Here is a 21,571-nt window from a genome sequence, read left to right on the forward strand (position 1 = left end):
TTGTTTGTGCATGCATTCAACTGACATTAATTGACTCTTTTCCCTTCTTAAATTCAACTAACAATCTTTCTATTTTTGTCCATAAAAACAAAATTCCTGTCACAAAGGTTTTCACATCTAGTAGCTGCTTTAACTAGTTTATGTGTCTGTGTTTGTTAGTAGTTATTCAGTGGTGTAGAATATTACAGCTGGCCAATGAAAGTCATGGTGGCTGTAAATGTACGCAGGCATGCATTTTTGTCAGCTACTAATTTTGCAAAGTGGGGACAGATGAAGAGAAAAGAGATAGGCTACCATGTCCTGAAATGGCCCTAAGATGGAACATATCACAGAATCTTTAGGGGTTACTTGAGAAAGGACAACTGAAGTAAGATGAAAGTTTCAATAAGCTGAAAGAAATAATTATTTGGACATGTCATAGAACAGAACTTGAGGTTAGACAAATCAGTTCAAATTAAAGTCACCTATAATTCTGAGCAGCTGCTGGTTACAAGAAAGACCAGCTAAGCTGACCAGCAGTGGTATAAAATGGGGAAAGGATTAGTTGTAGGGGTAGGGCTGCTGAAATGCTAACAGACAGCATTTTACATGAACTTACAAAACTACCAGAACAACTGTTAAAGGTTAGGTATAGCATGAATCAGATAAACTCTAAAGGCTAGCATCAATTTTGTTCTTGGATCTAGGATTTTTGTTTTAGAAAGTATTCCAAAGACATGCATCTGGAGCATTTCTCCCTAGGCTTCCACTGAAAATAGGCTCTGTCCTAGTCAGACTTTCCTGGTCAGCAAATGTTAAATAAATAAAATAAAAAATAAATTTGCCACACACAATTTAAAGAAATTCAACTGTGTATTTTTATTCAGGTTACAGTAATTCACTCTATGGATGACGTCGACAGAACATTACAGGCTTCTGTACAGTTACAGAAAACATAAACCCCATGACTTAATAAAATCTGTGTAGGGTCTACATGGAATGTATCCTTGTTGGTGGTCACGGTTCCCCATCTGCAGCGAGCCATGCATATTAATGATGGCAAGTTACCGAGGGAGAGCCAAGGAACATGGTTATTGAATCAGTGCAGTGAGTGGTGTAGTGCTAACTGTGGCTGCATATAAGTATGAGACTCCCTGCAATATCCAATGTTTTATTTTTATTTTTTTTAATATGTATTTTTTTTAAAAAAGCATGTTTGTGTGATGTGGCACGGAATGCAGCAATGCCAAGCTACACTCACATATAAGATAGCAGACAACTGCCAGACATCTAAAACTAGAAACTGGATGTAATTATTTATTTAAAGGTGTGTTTAAGCATGTCTAAGCATGTTTGCATGGTGCGGGGTGGTGCTCAGCACTGCTTATAGGTAGCTCAGTGGTATATGTGAAGGTATACCAGATTTCTTAATATCCACATAGCTAAATGGGTAGAGTTATGGCTTCATGTGCAGTAGGTCTAGTATTTGAATACATGGAAGGGGAAATATGTATTTAATTTTGATATACATATTATGCATTTTTTTTTATAAAAGATGTGCTGCTGAGCTGCACTCTGGTAAGTTCTGCTCATCTATGCTTAGACCTGCTAAGCACTGAATAAACATGTTAATGGCTGCCAATTCTGGTGCACTGCTCAGCTCTGCTTGGCTGGTTTGCATGCTGCTAAGCTCCTCTAAAACTACGGTTCTGCCAGTTTTTGCAAATCACCCACTCAGCTGTGCTGGTTTACATGGTGCTAAGTGACGCAACCCTTTTTTGAATGTTGCCTAATGACATGTAAGGGTGGGGAAACAGCCTATATTAAGCCCAATAGCCAGGAATACAGCAAAATCCATTAGAGTTCTGTCATTGATGGTATACAATGGCTGGCAGTGGTGAAGGTGCGTGCTTTTGGGCACAGCATTGAGGCATTCTGGAGTCCAGGGTCATGGTTGGTCTCCTCATACAAAACCATGATGACAGGCTGCTGCAGAGTTGTTTCCAGGGCTCAGTGTGTAAGGTGAAAGCCTGGAATCAGCTGACCAGAGATCACCAGTGTCAATGATATCCTCTGCACAGGTGAGCAGTGTCGTCACTACCATGATGACCTGAAAAGACAGAAGAGAGGACTCTTGGACATCTGTGTCCAAGAAGCAGGGCAGGGAATGCCCCGCAAGTATGTAAGTACTTTTTCCTCTGTTTTATCAATATGTACTCTGAATGTCTGCAAAACTGGTATGCATAATGGTGTGCTTCTCTCCCAACAGCTGCAGCTGAAGTGGCCTTGCAATGTCGAGTTGTATGCAGGGTCCTTGGCCAGGTTGTGTTGTGAGTATGGTGAGTACAGATGTATTACGCTAACTGTAGTGAAATAAGCAAGAAAGAGTAAAACATTAACTGTAATAAAGTATATACAGTAAAGTTAGTAGTCCAATAAATGTGGACTTAGAGCTGCATTGCAATAACTGAATAATGCCAAGTGTACTGCAATAAAAACATGAAACAATACCAATAACACCAAGGAAAATGGTGTACATCAGGATTGTGTTGTTGTAACCATTGCTGTAGAACTGTATGCATTGAGGCAATAAGGTAAGGAGCTGCAGTCAAGTATAACACTGTAATAGCTGTAGAATGCAAATCTAATGGCTGCATATTGTATTGGTTAACTCATATAAGTACTGTTCAAGGCTGTATCTAGGCCAGTATTGGTCACATAGTACTCTGTCATCCACAAACATGAGGTAATAAAGGTATATGGGTGAGGTAAACCACTCCATGAGCTGATATTGTTTGTTGACTTCATGGATATGATACTGAAATTTAGCTTATCTAATATCTGCATTATGCTTGTATTTCATGCATTTGCATTCTACTGTTATTGCAGTCTAGTATAACACTGTAGTAGTACTACCAGGTCATAGTTTGGTTCCATGTGAGCTCTAGGCAAATATCAGTCAGTCAGTAATTAGCAGTGACTCAGGAGCTCAGTTTGTTAAATGCTGTATATATAGTTAATTTTGCCACACACAGTCCAAGGATCAAATCCAGTGGTATGTAGCAGTAAATATTATAGTAGCAGTCACATAATGCTCACAATTTCTCTCTCCACATGAACTGCAGGCAAATGGGTGATGTTGCCCAAATTATGAGTAGATAATTGTGTATTCAGATGTCACAGACTGTTAAAATTGTTAGCAAGAATGTGTTCATCAGCAATGTTCAGTCAGAAATAAAATGTGTAATCCCAATATGGTTGTATGCATGGAGTGTCTCTTAAAAGTTGCTGCAGTCAATTAATACATTATATGCAAATTTCCCCTGCAGTCACTGCTATTGGGTTCTATTCCCATTCCTGCCAACCAGGGCATGACAGCTGTTTAGTTTGTACTGTACACATACATGTCTCTCAAGTGTCACAATTTCATGTTATGTAATTAATAGTGCGTAATCTGTCACAGGATTACCATGGAAATTATTACCTAGATTGCAAAGTATCACCAAATCAGCCCAGAGAACAACTTTGTATTTATATAGGTCCACCTAATGTGCAAGTGTTCTGTGTAGTTGTGTACCTGCAGTTGTTACTCCTTGGCACATAGTGACCCATGCAAATAGCTTGAAAGGTATGTATGTGCTACATCAGATATAGGAGACTTGTAGTCATTGTACACATAAACAAAATACAGACCTGTAGAGTAGATAGTAGTACTGTTGTCAAAGAAATAACCAGAAATGTTACTAATGAACTGTTTTTCTCTCTCTCCCCACCCCTTATCATCATTTGTATTATCTTATTTTGTAACTCTGTGCATCACCTCTGCACTCACATCATTTGACCTCCTACTCCTCCTTATCCTCCAAATTTTGTTAATAGTTTATTTCCAGCAATTTCTCATCCTCAAATGTAATTCATGGTTAATGACCCTTAGACTGCTCTGTTGCTACATTTTTGCTACTATTACTGTGAAATGTAAAATGTCAGTTATAATTCACTGTTAGTGACTCTTAGACTGTACAGTTGCTAGATTTTATTATTATTGTAGAATGTAGAAAATATTTACTGCAGAATGTTGCATAAAGCTGTATGACTTTTTTACTTTATACATGTATATGCTAATATGTTTGTCATTGTTACTGGAGCTTTTCTCCCCGGGCCTCAACTGAAAACGGACTATTTTTAGGCCCAGTGGACTTTCCCGGTCATCAAACTGAAATAAATAAATAAATAAATAAATAAATAAATAATAAATACATTTCATATTGCTATTCATTGGATATGGTTTACTATTAACATATGTTGTTATAGTAACTGTATGTTGTGACATCTGTTTTATTATTGTTATGTATTATAATGGCTGCATATTGACATATCTTGTTAAAGTACCTATTTTGTTGGCATTATGCTGTGAATGTTACTGGCATGCTGTTAACATACTGACTGTTCTCTTATTTATTGTTGTTTCACATAATATGCATTGATATGTAAATGGGCTATTTCCAATGTTCTGCCATACTATTATTACTAACAATGATTTGTTCACAACTGACCTATACTTATTGCTATATCTCCCTTACCACAGCAAGTCAGGGTAGCCCGGTTCTGGCTGATCAGTCTACCTTGACTCAACTGGCCGTGGCACTGGGTCCTGTCACATCTGGGAGCCAGACTGGTGGTGCCCCCTCTGCTGTGCCTACACCACCTGCTGCATTGAGTAGAACTGCTTCATGAGATGGGGCCCAGGCTTCCCCTGGGAGCAATGGCAGAGGGGCCATTGCCACCCAAAATCAACTGCTGGTCATGGTGTGCAGGATTGTTCATTGGAGCTATGAACACCACCTGTGCTGGATTGAGGGCATGCTGGCCAACCTGGTGGGGCAGCCTCACCCTGGTGCCAAGCCTCCAACACAGCCACCCTCAGGGCAGTGAAGGAGCAGTGTCGACCGTCACATGGGTGGGAATGTGTGTCACACTGCTGCCGTCTGGAGGCACTTGCGACTTGGATTCCACAACAGCCACCCCATCCAATGTGCTCACCCCCTCATGTGTCACACATTGCTCCTGTCTGCTGTTTTGTCTGTATATGTGAATGCATCCTCTCCTACCCAACTTACCTCCTCACACATACCTATGTCCCTTCCCCAGCATTCCTCTCTCACCTTAATAAAAAAAAGAATGGGCACCTGTCCCCCCAAAAAAAATATCGCCCCATACATAGCTCTCCATTTTGCATAAGTGTCCACTGGACACAAGTAATTTGGTCTAACTGGCTAGACAATGCAGTTATGTTGTCCACACCCCTCTCTCTAGGGTTTGAGAGTCCAAATTTGTCTACAAGTTCTGTCAAATTGCACAACTGTTGCTGTTGAATAATTGGATGGCTATTGTTCTTTCCTACATCCTTCCTGAACATCCCTACCTGCCTTTCTCTATGTGCTTTGCCACTTCACTTAGCTGAGCTTAAATGGAGCTTTAATAATTAAATGTGTTTATTACATTGTCAGACACATTTACAAAATAAACACTACCGCCATGCTTCGAACCCAAACCCCTCACACCTACAGCACACTGCATTAACCCACCACACCACACAGATATTAATTAAAATGTGTTTTCAGCAAAATATAGTGATTGCCACTTACAGTCATTGGTTGTGTCTCAGCGGAGCTGCATGCCATACTGCACCATGCAAACTGGAATAAAATTTAACTTGTAAATGGGAGTGTACCTTGGACTCTGATGCAATAATACACCACTAGACAGCCACAGACATAATAATGGATGTAAGTGAGGCCTGTGATAGCAGGTAAATGTGCCCTTTTATCAGTAATATGTTGAAACACACCTGCTAAGGCATCGATGGCAAAGTACATGTTCAACTGGGACCTTGGTGCAGAAATACAGCCATAGAAAGCCATGCACATCCTGATGGATGCAGACAATGTGTGTCACAACCTGTATGTCTGCACATATATCTTGCAAATACACCTGCTGCAGCAGAGGCTCAGCAGCTCAGTCTGTTAAAGTCCTTGCATGCCGTGCATTTTGCCACACACAGTCCTGGGTTCAAATCCAGTTTTGTGTTGCAGTTCAAGTACATTATTGTAAAGACAGCAAGTAATGATTGAGTCATGCAGTCTTTATCTGCACAGCTTACTGCTAATTAATGAACTGCTATCCAGTTTTGCAAGTCAAAGGCCTGCAGGCAGGGACACACTGCACATATCCATATAGCCTAACTATATGTTGCCTTGGCACTGTTGCAAAACAGACATAGCTTAATCACATGCCTCATTTGGACTGTAAAGGGTAGCCTTACCCTGGCTCTGCCATGATGACAGGACTGCCACAGCTGCCACAGTTACATTTACAGCTTGTTATGCTCCAATGTGTTCACATTCCTCCCTATGTGTTCTAGGTACATACGCATCTGTATGTAAAGGTAGCTGCTGCAGACTTACCATACCTCCCAACCCCCTAGAACAAGGAATATGGACACAGCCATACATAATGGGGGGGTAAAGGCCCAGAGATAGGGACATGTTTAACAGTTTGCTCATGCAAAGATAGTAAGTTGATAGAATAACAACTATTGCATTTGCAGGCATATTCTGATGGATATGAAGTCTGACACTCAAATGTCTGTCTTTTATTATTGACCTCAATCCACAATGTGTGCCAGTGAACAACCAGTTGGCCACAATGTCAGGGGACACTGACGACACATATGAGGCAAAACTGTGGACATACTGCATAAATCTCTACAGCAGACAGTTATGGTACCTACCCTCTGCAATACTGTACTCTGCACACCTCAGTAATGTCCATCATAACAACTAAGAAAGGGCCCCACGTCTACATGAAGACCTTATATATTGCACTGTGGTGGCATGTCATTGGCTAATGATAGTGCAATTCAGCTGTTTTGGCTGAAATTAGCAAATCTGATCCACAGATTGGTGCAGAGGTAGATACCTGCTAATGAGCAGTACCTTCAAAAGGCAGCCAGCTGGTTATGAGAACAGGTCTGTATGAGAATTCACTTACACAGACAGCATATTTTTAAAAGATTACCAGAAGCAAAGTTGAACAAAGGAGTACTGCACTCCACCAGGTATGTAATAGATTTCTCCATATAACAGGATGCAGATGGGAGGATGGATGGATGGGGAATAGGGATTAAAGCAGTAAGTCTGTCTTAGATCTATGGTGATGACATGTCATTGATACTCTGCTGTCCTACACCTACAGGCATGACTCTCATCTGTCCCTGATTTTCAATCACATCTTAGCTGTGCCCCTGTTAATTCTTCCTACAATGGTTGGCTGCCATAGAAAAGCTAGTGGATTACACATAATACATAGTGACAATACATAAGGGTGTATACTCCTTTAACATCAAATGATATACTGTAAGACATCTCCTCTCATTCTGTGAATGTCTCACATAAATAGTTCTGACATCTTAACAGTGTCCTTGAATGTCCCTGATGTACTCTGGCTAAGTCCCTGATTCTGTTGACATTTATACCTGTTTGTTTGAGAGCTGTGCCTAAGATACTTGTCATCTTCTTTCAGCATGAAATCAGGACAGATCCATACTTAAATGGGAGGACAAAGGCCCAAACCTAGTGACACTGTTTAAATATTGCCCGTACAAATTAAGAAAGTGAATAAAATAACAGATATTACAGTAGCATAACAGTGTTCTGAAGGCCATGACATCTGAAACTCAGATGTCCGTCTTTATTCTCTGACAGCAACCATCAATGATTGGCCAACCATTTGTCAGAAATCCACACTTTTGTGTGAAAATGACCAACACTATGAGGCAAACATCTTGACATTCTGCAAACATCTGTTGAGAGGTATGATGCCTACAGGGAATATATACTACAGCAGCTTTGCATTGTTTTCTGTCATTGTGACACACTGGTGTTGCTGGACCATCCCCATATAGTGGTTGTAATAGCACACTGCTATTTGTCTGGTGGTGGCCGTATGACATATTAGTGGGAGTTTGCCCATAGGGGACACACCACAGTAGACTGTAGTGCTGGTTGTAGGAACATACAGCAGAATCTGCCACTGCACACAGGGACATACACTAGTATTGTTACTATCTTGGTGGTATCCAGTGTGCTGCCAGACTGTGAGGTATTATGTGTGAGGGATCCGTGGATAGTGCAGGCCATTATGGGTGTGCTGGATCTGTATATAGTAGACATCCACATATCTGGTCCTGTAATGTGTTCCTCTTTTGTTGTCTTTCAGGAACCATGTACCACAGAAGACATGCCCTCTTCTCAAATGCAGATAATGACATAATAGTGGATGGAGTGAGACAGAACCATCAGATCTTGTTGTCCAGGGGGAGGCATAATCGGGAACAGCGGGTAGCATTGTGAGCAGACCTTGTGTGGGATGTCAATCAGACTGGCCAACAGGACAGGACCTATGAGCAGGTTCAACAATGGGCCACAGACATGCTGAATGCCCCCGGGCCTGTGGAAAATATGGCCCAGTACGCAGAATCCTTTATAAACGCATTCTATGAACACCTTCAGGAATGCATGGATCATGCAATCCCAAATAAAACCAAGATCCAATCCTCCAAAGGCAGACGTCCTGTCTGGTGGACCCCAGCCATAAACAAACTATACAATAGAAGGAGGAAGCTACTACATGATAGAGCAAAATCCCAAAAAGGGAAGGCATCTCTGATCAGTATCAGCAAAAAACTACGGGCACTCATAAAATCGTCTAAGGCCAGCTTCGAGAGAAAAATTGCACAGGACACTAAGGATAATCACAAGGCTTTCTTTTGTTATGTTAGGAACCTGGGTGGGAATTTCCAGATATGCTCAGAATTAGTCCAAAATGACCAAAAATACACAAACCCACAGACATTGCCAACATCCTAGCTGACAGGTTCAGCGCAAACTTCTCCCCCCCCCATCAAAAGGGCAAATATCTATCCCAGCAGAGTGCTGCCCCCCTGACATCTCAGATGCTCAGGTAAGAGCCACCCTCTCCAAAGCAAAAAACACAGCATCAATGGGACCAGACGGTGTCCCGGGCTGCATCCTACATAAACTCCAAGAAGAGCTAAACCCAAACATAAAACTACTGTTCAATCTCAGCCTTACTACAGGATATGTACCCAAAGAGTTGCATACAGCAACAGTGGTCCCGCTCTACAAAGGTGGTGCCTCAACGGATCCTGGAAACTATCGCCCCATAAGCCTGACTAGCTTGGTCTGCAAAGCTATGGAAAGGGTCATCATGGACCTCATAAATAAAGATATTGAGGACCTACAGACACTAGATCCTACCCAGTTCGGCTTTGTTAAGGGCAGATCCTGCCTCTTAAACCTGGTCAATTTCTTTGAAACAGTCACCAAGGCCATTGACGAGGGGAAGGTGGTCCACACAGCCTACCTGGACCTCGCAAAAGCCTTCGATACAATACCCCACTCCGGCATTATAGATAAGCTCACCAGCTTAAATATAAACCCCTATGTCACTAGATGGGTTGCAAACTGGCTCAAGGACAGAACCCACATGGTTAGAATTGCTGGAGCCATGTCAGACTCCAAACCAGTTACAAGTGGCGTCCCACAAGGCTCAGTCCTGGGACCTCTCTTGTTCAGTATATATTTCTCTAAGGTACAGGCCAACATGGAAGGACTGTGGCTGACCAAGTTTGCAGATGACTGCAAACTGAACACCATAATTGACTCTCCAGCCGACACAAGCATCCTCCAAAAGGGCCTCATAGAAACGGATAACTGGTGCCAGAACCATGGCCTCAAGCTAAACACCAAAAAGTGTATAGTCATCCCCTTTGGCAAAAACAAAGTGCCCACAAATTACCACATAGGTGGTAATCCATTAAGTAGGGAAGAAGTAATTAGGGACCTGGGGACCCAAGTTGATAGCAATCTCTCATTTGACAACCATGTGGCCAAAGTGGTTAGAAAAACATTTTATATAGCCCACCTATTCATGAAGGGATTCACATCATGCCTCTTTACTCATCCCTCATCAGGCCCATAATTGAGTACAATGCCCCTTTTGGGATGTACCTTACCAGACACCTGCAGCAACTGGAAAGACCCCAAAAGTACCTCACCAAGAGGATCAAAGGGCTCAAACAGATGCTATATGCTGCCCGGTTAAAGAAACTCCAGCTCTACTCAGTGGCATACCGCCTGCTCAGAGGCGATCTGTGCCTGATGTATAAAGCCATGTCCAACCCGGAATTAATGGACATGCTGCACCTCAGAAAATCCAAATCCCATTGAGCTATGCACTCGAGAGACTTGAACCTCAGCACTGAAATAAATAGGACATGCTGGAGAGACAGATTCATAACTCAGAGGCTCCCTTCACTCTAGAATAAAATCCCAGTCCAGGTTAGGCAGAGTCCCTCACTGACTCTCTTCAAGAGGAATCTTGATGAGTGGATGGGAGATTATAGGTTTACCCCTGGTATCACTTCTGTGTCACTGTTAGACAGAGGCACAGTATACTAACCTCAAAAAAGGGCATAGCAAAATGAATTTAAAATGGGTGGTGAAAGCCAAACACACTCTGGCTAGGCTTATAAATGCCCTACGGCAGATAGCCTAGTATGAACTTATGAATCTATGAACCTATATCATTCTCAAGATAGGTGTACTGGGTTTTATGTGCAGTTCTATTATGTATCGTGTCATATTGCATATCTAATGGAGAGACAGGGTCCTAATGGAGAGATGAAAATTCAGCAAGCAAATGAGAGTAGCAGTGCTGAAATTGAATTCATCCTCAAGTCTTGATTTGTACCTTTGCGAGGTGGACCCTGTTTTTCACAAACTCTCATCAAGGCGACACTGATATATAGACTGTATTTATATAGCATATATCATGGACAGAAGTAAGTCAAAAACAAAGAAAGATAGCTGGGTGCAGAAGAACCAGGATAAAAAAGTGCCCAATCCTGGTATGCACACTGGTGCCAGGACTGGAAAAAATGAGAATGTAGAATCCTCAATATACAAAAACATTGCTACAATGGGGCCAGGCCAGGCCCAGGGGGAGCATGCCCCCCTTGTTGTAGAAGGAAGTAGCAGTCCACAAAAATCACAAAAATTGATTGGCCAAAGAAGAGCCATAAAGATGATAGAGTGGACTATTGAGGATAAGAAAGAAATTATTGTTACTATTATGTAAAAAGCCCAGAATTTCCAGACACAAGATATACAAAATGATTAAAAGATAAATTAAAAGAATGAAAAATACTTCCACAGGAAAAACTGTCAGAAGCTTCAAATAAAAATGTGCATTCATTAATCCAACAGATTTTTGAAAAACAGTATGTAGATTAAGAAACGTTGATCTGTTTGGGAAAAAAAAGCATCTGAGGAAGTGCGAAAATATAAACAACAAAACCTTGAGATATTTGAAAAATATAAAAAAGAAATATGGACATGTGAAAGAAAGAGAGATTTGATATGGTGCCATATTTATGCAAATGAGAAAGCCAAGTTAATTAATATAGAGAAGGCATTCTCAAAGATATTTGAAGAGAAATACAGGCAAAGCCATCCATGTATGGAAAATTTTACAATAAAAAAATTAATATCACTTATGGAGTGCCGGCGCAATGAAGGATTTAATGTAGAAGGTCTAACATAGACTACATCACACCATGATGGAGTGAGTCCCCAGAATAAGGAAGAGCAAGATGGTCAGGAGACGTGAAGAAGAAATATGGACATTGGAAAGGAAAAGAGATTTAATATGGTGTAATATTTATGCAAAGGAGAAAGCAAAAGTAACCAATGCAAAAAGAGTAGCACCAAAGAAATTTGAAGAGAAATACAGGCAAAGGAATCTGGATATGGAAAACTTTACAATACAAAAAATAAGAAGACTAAGAGGAAAAGTAGAAAAAGAGATTAGTAATGGAAAAGTCAAAGAAATAGAAAGTGAGGTTATGGAGCAGCTGCAAAGAGAAGGATTCAGTGTAGAAAATCGAATGCAGAAACCACCACAACAGGATAGAGCAATGGATACCCAAATTAAGGGGAAACCAGTGGAACAGGAAACAATTGGTCAGTTGCTATATCAAGAAATTTTGGAGCCTTCCACAGGAAACCAGTATAAACGTTCACTTGAAGCTAGACAGCAAGGAAAGGAACAGGCAACTGTGGAAACTCTGATGCAGTCAATGTTGAGGAGTGATAGGCCAATATTACAGAGCAACAAATGACACAGGATGAAATTGAAGAGAATGTCCCACAGGAAGATGCTATAGAACTTTCCATAGAATGCCCACAGGAAACGGAAAGCAGGGAATGTGTCATCAGTTTGGAAGAAAATGAGCTAAGAGAAGAGTTGCTTGATTTAATGGATATGGATAGATATATTAAGATCAATGACAGAAATAGACTGCAGAAGGTCAATAAATCCCAAAAAGTAAGAAGTCTGATAAAACAAATGAATGCAGTAGTTAGTACTGTTCATAGAAATTGATGTGATATAATAGAAATAAATAGGATATACTATTGTGCTGCTAAATTAATAACTGATAAAGTTCTACCACAAGATCACAGGGTAGTGAGGGAAAGGAAGGGGAGAAATCGAATACCATCATGGAAGTATCAAATAGAGAAAACTATAAAGCAATTAAGACAAGAAATGTTACTGTTAGAAAACTATAGAAAAGGGAATAGATCAACAAAATACTAAGAAAGATAGATGTGATTAAAGCAATACACAGTGTTAGAACAGACCAGGATCTATCATGCACTGTTGCAAATAACAAAACTAAAAATTTCAGCACAGGCAGAAAAACTTAGAAGATACACAAATAAATATAAAGGAAAAGTACAAAATAAGCAATTTATTGATGACTCAAAAACGTTTTATAGAGAATTGCGAAATAAGGTAAAAGGAATTGAAAGACCACCAGAAAAAGAGGAAGTAGGTATATTTTGGAGAAATATCTATGAAGATCCTGGGGAACATAACAAAGATGCTAAATGGATAGAAGTAAAAAGAATAAGAAATTTAGAGGTACAGGATATGAAATGGGATGAAATAACAGCCAGAGAGACTGAAAAAAGTTAAGAAAAGCCTCTAACTGGAAAGCCGCAGGCCCAGATGCAGTACCTAATTTTTGGTTAAAAGTATTAACATCTTTGCACGATGATTTAGCCATGAGTAAGAACTATTTATACACGCACCCTGAACAGACAACACACTGGCTAAAAACAGGCAAAGCAATGCTCTTACTTAAGAGTGAATCTGCAAGCTACCCTAAAAATTATAGACTAATAACTTGCCTTCTGACGACGTATAAACTATACACAGGAATTGACGCTGACAGAATTTATAATCATTTAGAAGAAAACTCAGCTATGACAGTAGAACAAAAGGGCAATAAAAGAAAGTCATATGGCACAAAGGATCATTTGTTGTTAAATAAAGTTATAGCGGAGAATATTAAAAATGGGAAGAATCTAAGAATGGCATGGATTGACTACAAAAAAGCATTTGACAGTATCCCACATTCATGGATAAAAGAGTGCTTAAATATGTATAACTGGTTGACTACATTACAGTAACCATGAAACAATGGCAGACCACTTTGCAATTAAGCTATGATAAAGGGCAGATTATTATCCCAAGGATAAAAAATTCAAAGGGGAATATTCCAGGGTGACTCTCTGTCACTGTTGTTATTCTGCCTTGCAATTAATTCATTAAGCTGTTTACTTAACAGCTAAGGCCATGGCTACAATTTGACTCCTAGAAAACAACAAAGTCTAATGACGTCTCATCTTCTCTTTGTCGATTTAAAACTGTATAGCTCATCAAATAAGGAACTGAAAGCACAGCGGCAGGTTGTAAAAACATTTTCAGATGATATTAGAATGTCATTTGGTCTTGATAAATGTGCAAAAGCAACCTTTAAAGCAGGAAAACTGAAGCACCAGGAAAACATCAGTTTGGGTCAAGAATGTGACATAAAAGAATTTGAGCAAGAGGGAGTGTATAAATACTTGGGAATTGATGAAGGATCAGCAATAAAACATGAACAAATGCAAATAAAACTCAGTAAGGAATACTTTAGAAGACTTAAATTAATCCTGAGAACAGCATTGACATCTAGGAACAAGATCCAAGCTATAAATCAATTTGCTCTTCCTGTCCTAATGTTCAGTTTTGGAGTGATTGACTGGCCCCAAAAAGTGTTGGGTAGATTAGATATTACAACAAGAAGGATGCTTCATGCTCACCAAATCATTTATAAAAATCAGTGTATACCAAGATTATATATTCCCTGTTCCAAAGGAGGGATGGGCCTCCTTGAAATTGATTACATGTATAGATCTGCAATCATGGGACTCCACATATATCTACTGACCTCACAAGATCCAAATCTAGTGAAAGTTTTGAAACATGAGGAGAATAAATCTAAGATGACTTCTCTGCTTAATTTAGCAGAAGCATACTGAAATCAAGCAGTAATGGAAATCAAACCAGAAGTAGATAAAAACCAGGCAGCAACTGAATGTGCCAAAAAACAAACAGAATAATATAAGGTGAAGGACCAGATGAGAAGACAAGAAATATGGAAAAAAACATAAATATAGTTGCAAGTATAGAAAACTTCTGGAAGAGCCTCATGTTGATCAACAATGAATGCAGGAATGGTTAAGGAGAGGAGAATTCAAACCAAGAAATGAAAGGTTAATATTGGCAGCCCAAGACAGTGGGCTACGTACATGCTGGTTTACAAAGTCCATTGACCAGGTGGGAAAAACAGACAAATGTAGGTTTTGTAAAACCAAATTAGAAACAGTCACACATCTTGTTGCTGGTTGTGACACAGTAATGGCAGAAGGCCTGTATACATGTGGGGAGACAATTGCACTGGGAATTGTACAAGTTTATATCACATGGGATCACCCATTACCAACAGTTCAAAAGATAGATGCTAGAAAACCAGATATAGTGGTCCAAGAAAAGAAGACAAAAGTAGCATTGATCATTGAAATCGCCACACCCATTGACTGTAGTGTCTTGCATAGAGAGAGATACAAAGTCATAAAATACCAGGACTTGCAGGCAGAAATGAGAGCAATGTGGAAGAAAGATACCCAGACAGTTCCAATAATAGTAGGAGCAACGGGTCTTATAAAAAATAATTTACAATCATATTTAGATATATATTACCAATCCATGTAACCCTATACAAATTGCAGGAGTCATTATTGGGCACACTACCGGTGCTGTGAAGAGCACTTTTGGCTGATATCAAAGATTGAAACAATACTAATTTCATGAACTTTAATCATACTTTGACTCAGGAACGGGGTCCATTCCCATCAAAGTATTAGAAACCCAAAGGATTTGGAGAAATTAGAAGAGGCAGATTGTACTAGCAACTTTAACTGGATGTGGCTGAAGTGCATGTTATAAAGGGCTTGACTTGTCTGTGTATGTTGCTGTGAGGTTGTCTGTTGTGCATGGGAGTGGAGATGAAAATATTTGAGACTGGTAATGTAGTTGTGGATCCTCATTTGTATGTCTGTGTGGATTACCATACATAAAAGTGCAGAAAGTAATGTACTGCTTTTGTCTTGGTTTTCATAGGAGACCGGTGGGGTTGGAGTCTGTCCCCCTCACAACCTGATGTCAGTGTCTCATTGGACTCTGATGATGATGGTGGCCATAGTGAGGCACAGGTGGGGTTATTAGGGGCTGAATTTGTCCCACAGGTTGACATCCCTCTTCTCCCCCCATTGTCACTACACATAGCCAGTATGCCCACACACATCCAGTCCCCAGAGGCCACAGATATTGGACAGTCAGAGGATGGTGCCATTGAACAGGACAGTGTGGCAGCTATGGCATCAGTGAATGTAGACACTGGCCATAGCCAGACAGCTAGCAAGGTCCCACACAGGCAGATTGACAAGGTTGCTCATAGGAGGACTGCTGTACATCCACCGCCTGTTGCAGGTATCACATCACGGGTCACTCGGTGCATGTTTCAGGCTGTCATGGAGGCACAGGTATGTTCTGAATGCAACACCAGATGGATGCTTAGGGTTATGGATGCAGCACAGTCTGACATCCATGACTGCCTCCACTGCACTGGGGACACCCTGGATTGGTTCACTGATGCAATGGACAGATGGTGGGCTGAGACAGTGTCTGTCTTGGACTGCACATTGTCTATGCTAGAATATCTGGTTGGAGTTGGGCATCACATACTTCGATTTTGGTCAGCAACCCATCTGCTGAGTGTCCATGTGGCAATGCACAGTCATGCTTCTGTAGTGGCAGTACATCCAGTGCTAAAAAGGGTGTGTTGTCCACACCATGACATGGCAGGCCATGGGCACTTGGTCCTGTGTGGTCCAGTGGGGGACACAGTCCCTGCAGACAGCAGTCACCATCAGGTACTAGCACTACATCTGACCTTGGGCATGGTGGTGCCAGTGCTACTCTTGGCAGAGCCAGTTCCCCCTGTTCGTGGCTAGAGATGGTGAACTGTTCGCTCTACTATGCATAGTCCTCAGCTGTCTAACATATACATATGTAAGGCTAACACTGGCCTTGACTGTGTACATGCACACACTCAAACACCACTATCACATGCAGGTCATCAACAGACAAACACGGCACCTCTCCATGGTCCATCTAACCCTCACTCCTTCCTGACTCACACACATGCTGTTAACTGTATGGCACAGCCTAGGCCTCTGGCACTCCCACACCACACCCTGTGCATGTGATGGTACCTGTGCTACATCCCTGCCATCCATGCCATTAATACAGGGCATCTATATTATTTGACATGTACTTGTGTAGTGCAGTATTGCTTTGTCATGCCACTTGTTGTGGGCCACAACAGCTACTGTATGCTGGCATGTGTCATGACTACACATCACACTTTGTGTATCTTGATTGCATGATGTTGGACTGGTGCTAGTATTACAGAATGGCAGGTGTGTCACAGACCTGTGTATGTTTCTGTTCCAGGAGTCTGAGGGGATAAACTATGGACATATGACAGCAATACAGTGGCACTGGATGGCATAGCAGCACAGCAAAAACATGATGTCAGCAAGGTACGAGAGTATATGAGATTGGGTCCTGAGTTGCATATTTGTAGAACAGCCTATCAGGGACAATGAGGCAGTCAATGTAATCATGTAGTCATACTTTGTGTTAAGGTCTCCTTCCCTTGCTACATGTCACCCAGGTTTCTGAACTTACAAATCTAGAAGTGTGGTGATGGAGTTGACACATCTACAAATATCCTGTGCCGGGGTCAGACAGGTGGCGAACATTAGATATGATTATGCAGAGGAGAGCAATTTAGGGACAGCAGCTAGTCACAGGGCCATAAAATGCATAAACATTGGATGGAGATATCCCAAATGGGCATGTCCGTAGTGCTGCAAGGGGATATATTCACACACACACACACACACACACACACACACACACACACACACACACACACACACACACACTGCATTGGCTGACATGAGATTAGTACCCCTACCTATCTACATTATCTACTATAGCTTGCAGTACTTATCCCATGCACAATGGAGTTTATCTGATGTTAGACTGTCTGCCAGCACTCATAAGGTGGATAGCATCAGCAGGCCTTGTAGAGCAGGGTAATACAGAAGCCAGCAGCTAGTCACAGGGCTATAAAACTCATAACCATTCAATGGTTACACTGATTGCTAAGCTTTATTTACCTTTGGGGCACGTGTTTCTGCATGTTTTCACAGCATGGTCCCATGCTGAGTGTGACCTTTCAGATGGGTGTATACAATGACTGCTTAGCTTTGTTTACCTTCAAGACACTCGTTTCCACATGTTTGCATTATGCACTGCATTGCTGAGAGTATCTAAAATGCAATGATGTAGTAATTAGTTGTGGTACTTGTTTAACTTAAACTAGGGCCAGTAAATGATGTTAATCATATACTAGGGCAGTGGAATGCATCATAAGTAGTCAGTCACACAGTAAGCACCTACAGTAGAGCACTATAAAGTATACATATACCCAACATTTTGATTTTTCACCAATACTCTGCACCATTAAAGTACAGACTTGGGATTTTTAACTGAAAGAATGCTATGGGCTGCTGCAGGTCTGCTACATCCACATGTGCTAGATGCAGAAGTAAATGCTGCTGCTGGTGCTGCTGTCAATAGGCCTAGGCAGAGAAGGAGAAGAGTGCTCAAGCCCGGGGTAACCTTCTAGGAACTAGATGAGCTGCATATTGTAGAACACTATAGGGTGGACAGGGACATACCACAAGAACTCATTGAGCTCTGGCGCTCTCAACTCAGGCCTAGAGCAAACAGAGGGGAACCCATCTCAGTGGAAAGAAAGGTATGTGTAGCCCCTAGAATAATAGCCACCGGTACCTTCCAAAGACCAAATGGGGACATGACGGGGGTCTCACAAGCATCAGTATCCAGGGTACTTCACCAATTCCTGGATGCCATGCTACCACATGCCAGTGAGTACATTTATTTTGCCCTCACCCCTGAGGCAAGGGCCAGCAATATGCAACACTTCTACCATGTAGTACACTACCCTGAGGTACTGGGTGCAATAGATTGCACTCATGTGCACATCAAGGCACCACCCAGTGAGAAGGGTAGACTCTATGTCAACCACAAAGGGTACCACTCCATCAACTGCCAGGTCATGTGCAATGCCCAGGGCATTATCATGAATGTGTGTGTTGGCAGCTCTGCCAGTTATCATGACTCCCATATCTGGCACCCTTCACAGCTGGACCAGATGTTTGCTGGGGGGGACATCCCACATGGTCATTTACAGGGGGCTGCTGGCTTTGCACTGTACCCATGGATGATGACACCCATAATAAATGCACACACACCCACAAAAGAATGCCATAATGAGATACACACAAACTAGGAACATCATAGAGTGTGTTTGGGCTGCTGAAGTTACGGTTCCAGTGTCTTGATATATCTGGTGCAGCCCTGCAGTACTCTCCAGCCACATATGCACATATGTTCACAGTGCGTGCCATGCTAAACAATATGATCCTGTGGAAATAACTGCAGCAGGATCAGCAAAGGGAAGGGATGCACTGCTCCCCACCAGTGCCTAGGTCACCACAGCCACACTCACAGGAGGAGTCAGAGGAGGAGCCCCCTAATGATGTCCCTATAGGCAGACATAAGCAAGCCCAGTACACCCTAGCATTAGCTAAGAGACAATGCATAGCGCATTCACTGACAACCTAGGGCAATAGGGACTGACACCATAGTCCTACTCACATACATATACTAAACGTGTTGATCCTATCCATGTATTGGTTGTGTACAACTTGCATCACACTGAGTCAGCCCTGAACTACAGGTCTCTCAACTGTTGCATTCACAAGGTATGTCTCTAAACTACACACTAATTGTAAGGATTATTATAATATATCATGCCTTTTAATTTCTCCAAATATTTGGGGTTTCTAATACCGTGATGGGAATGGACCCCATTCCTACATCAAAGTACAATTAAAGTTCATGAAATTAGTATTGTTTCACTCTTTGATGTCAGCCAGTAGTGCTCTTCGCAGTACCTGCAATGTGCCCAGTAATGACTCCTTCTGCAAGTCATACAGAGTTACATGGATTGGTAGCATATCTAAATATGATTGTAGACTCTTTTTATAAGACCTGTTGCTCCTACTACTATTGGAAATGTTTGGGTATCTTTCTTCCACATCACCCTAGTTTCTGCCTGCAAATCTTGATATTATATGACTTTGTGTCTCTCTCTGTATACAAGACACTGTAGTTACTGGGTGTGGTGATTTCAATGATCAATGCTACTTTTGTCTTCTTTTCTTGGACCATTATATCTGCTTTTTGGCATCTATCTTTTGAACTCTTAGTAATGGATGATCCCATGTGATGTAGACTTAATTTTCTATGATGCCTTGTGGCTCATGTTTCCAGTGTTTTTCATGAAGCATCCTTCTTGTTTTCCTATCTAATCTATCCAACATCTTTTGGGACCAGTCAATCCCTCCATAACTGTAAGCTAGAACAGGAAGAGCAAATTGGTTTATAGCCTGGATTTTATTCCTAGATGTCAGTGCTGTTTTAAGTATTAATTTAAGTCTTCTGAACTATTCAATGCCATAATGTTTGCACAATCCCCAGTGCAACAGCCTTGTCACATTATTATGCCTTTCATTATACAGTCCTTCTGCCATTAGTATGTCGCAACCAGCAACAAGGTGTGCAACTGTTTCCAATTCAGTTTTACAAAACCTACATTTGTCTGTTTTCCCACCATGTCCATTGAACTTTGTAAACCAACATGTACACAGCTCACTGTCTTCGGCTACCAATATCAACCTTTCATCTCTTTGTTTGAATTTGCCTCTCCTCAACCATTCCTGCATTCATTCCTGATCAACATAAGGTTCTTCTAGAAGTTTTCTATACTTGCAACTATATTTATGCATTTTCCACATTTCTTGCCTTCTCATCTGGTCCTTCACCTTATATTCTTTCTTTTGTTTTGGGGCACATTCAGTTGCTGCCTGATTTTTATCTACTTCTGATTTGATTTCCATTCTTGCTTGATACCGATATGCTTCTGCTAGAATAAGCAGAGAAGTCATCTTAGATTTATTCTCCTCATGTTTCAAAACCTTCATTACATTTGGGCCTTGTGAGGTCAACAGATATGTGTGGAATCCCATGATTGCAGATCTATACATATAATCAATCTCAAGGAAGCCCATCCCTCCTTTGGAACAGGGAATATATAATCTTGGTATGCACTGAGTTTTAAAAATCATTTGGTGAGCATGAAGCATCCTTCTTGTTTTCCTATCTAATCTATCCAACATCATTTGAGACCAGTCAATCACTCTATAACTGTAAGCTAGAACAGGAAGAGCAAATTGGTTTATAGCCTGGATTTTGTTCTTAGATGTCAGTGCTGTTTTCAGGATTAATTCACGTCTTCTGAACTATTCTTTACTAAGTTTTATTCACATTTGTTCGTGTTTTATTGTTGATCCTTCATCAGTTCCAAAAAATGTATACACTCCTTCTTGCTCAAGTTCTTTTATATCACATTCTTGTCCCAAATTGATGTTTTCCTAGTGTTGCAGCTTTCCTGCTTTAAAGTTGCTTTTGCACATTTATCAAGACCAAATGACATTCTTATGTCATCTGAAAAAGTTTTGACAGCTTGCAGTTGTGCTTTCAGTTCTTCATCTGATGAGCTATACAGTTTTAAATCATCGACAGAGAGAAGATGATAAGTCTTTACTCTTTATTGTTTTCTAGGAGCCAAATTATAGCCATGGCCTAAACTGTTAAGTAGACAACTTAATGGGTTAAGGGCAAGGCAGAACAGCAGTGGTGACAAGCAGTCACTCTGGAATATCCCTCTTTGATATGATACATATATCATATGTATGGATCTGCTGCTGTTATGCAAGGAAATATAGTGGGCTAGTAGGACAGATGTAGCATGCACATAGGACTACAGATACCCATT

The sequence above is a fragment of the Protopterus annectens genome, chromosome 8.part0 (assembly GCF_019279795.1).
Source record: "Protopterus annectens isolate FY-2018-M chromosome 8.part0, PAN1.0, whole genome shotgun sequence".
NCBI classification, from domain to species: Eukaryota; Metazoa; Chordata; order Ceratodontiformes; family Protopteridae; genus Protopterus; species Protopterus annectens.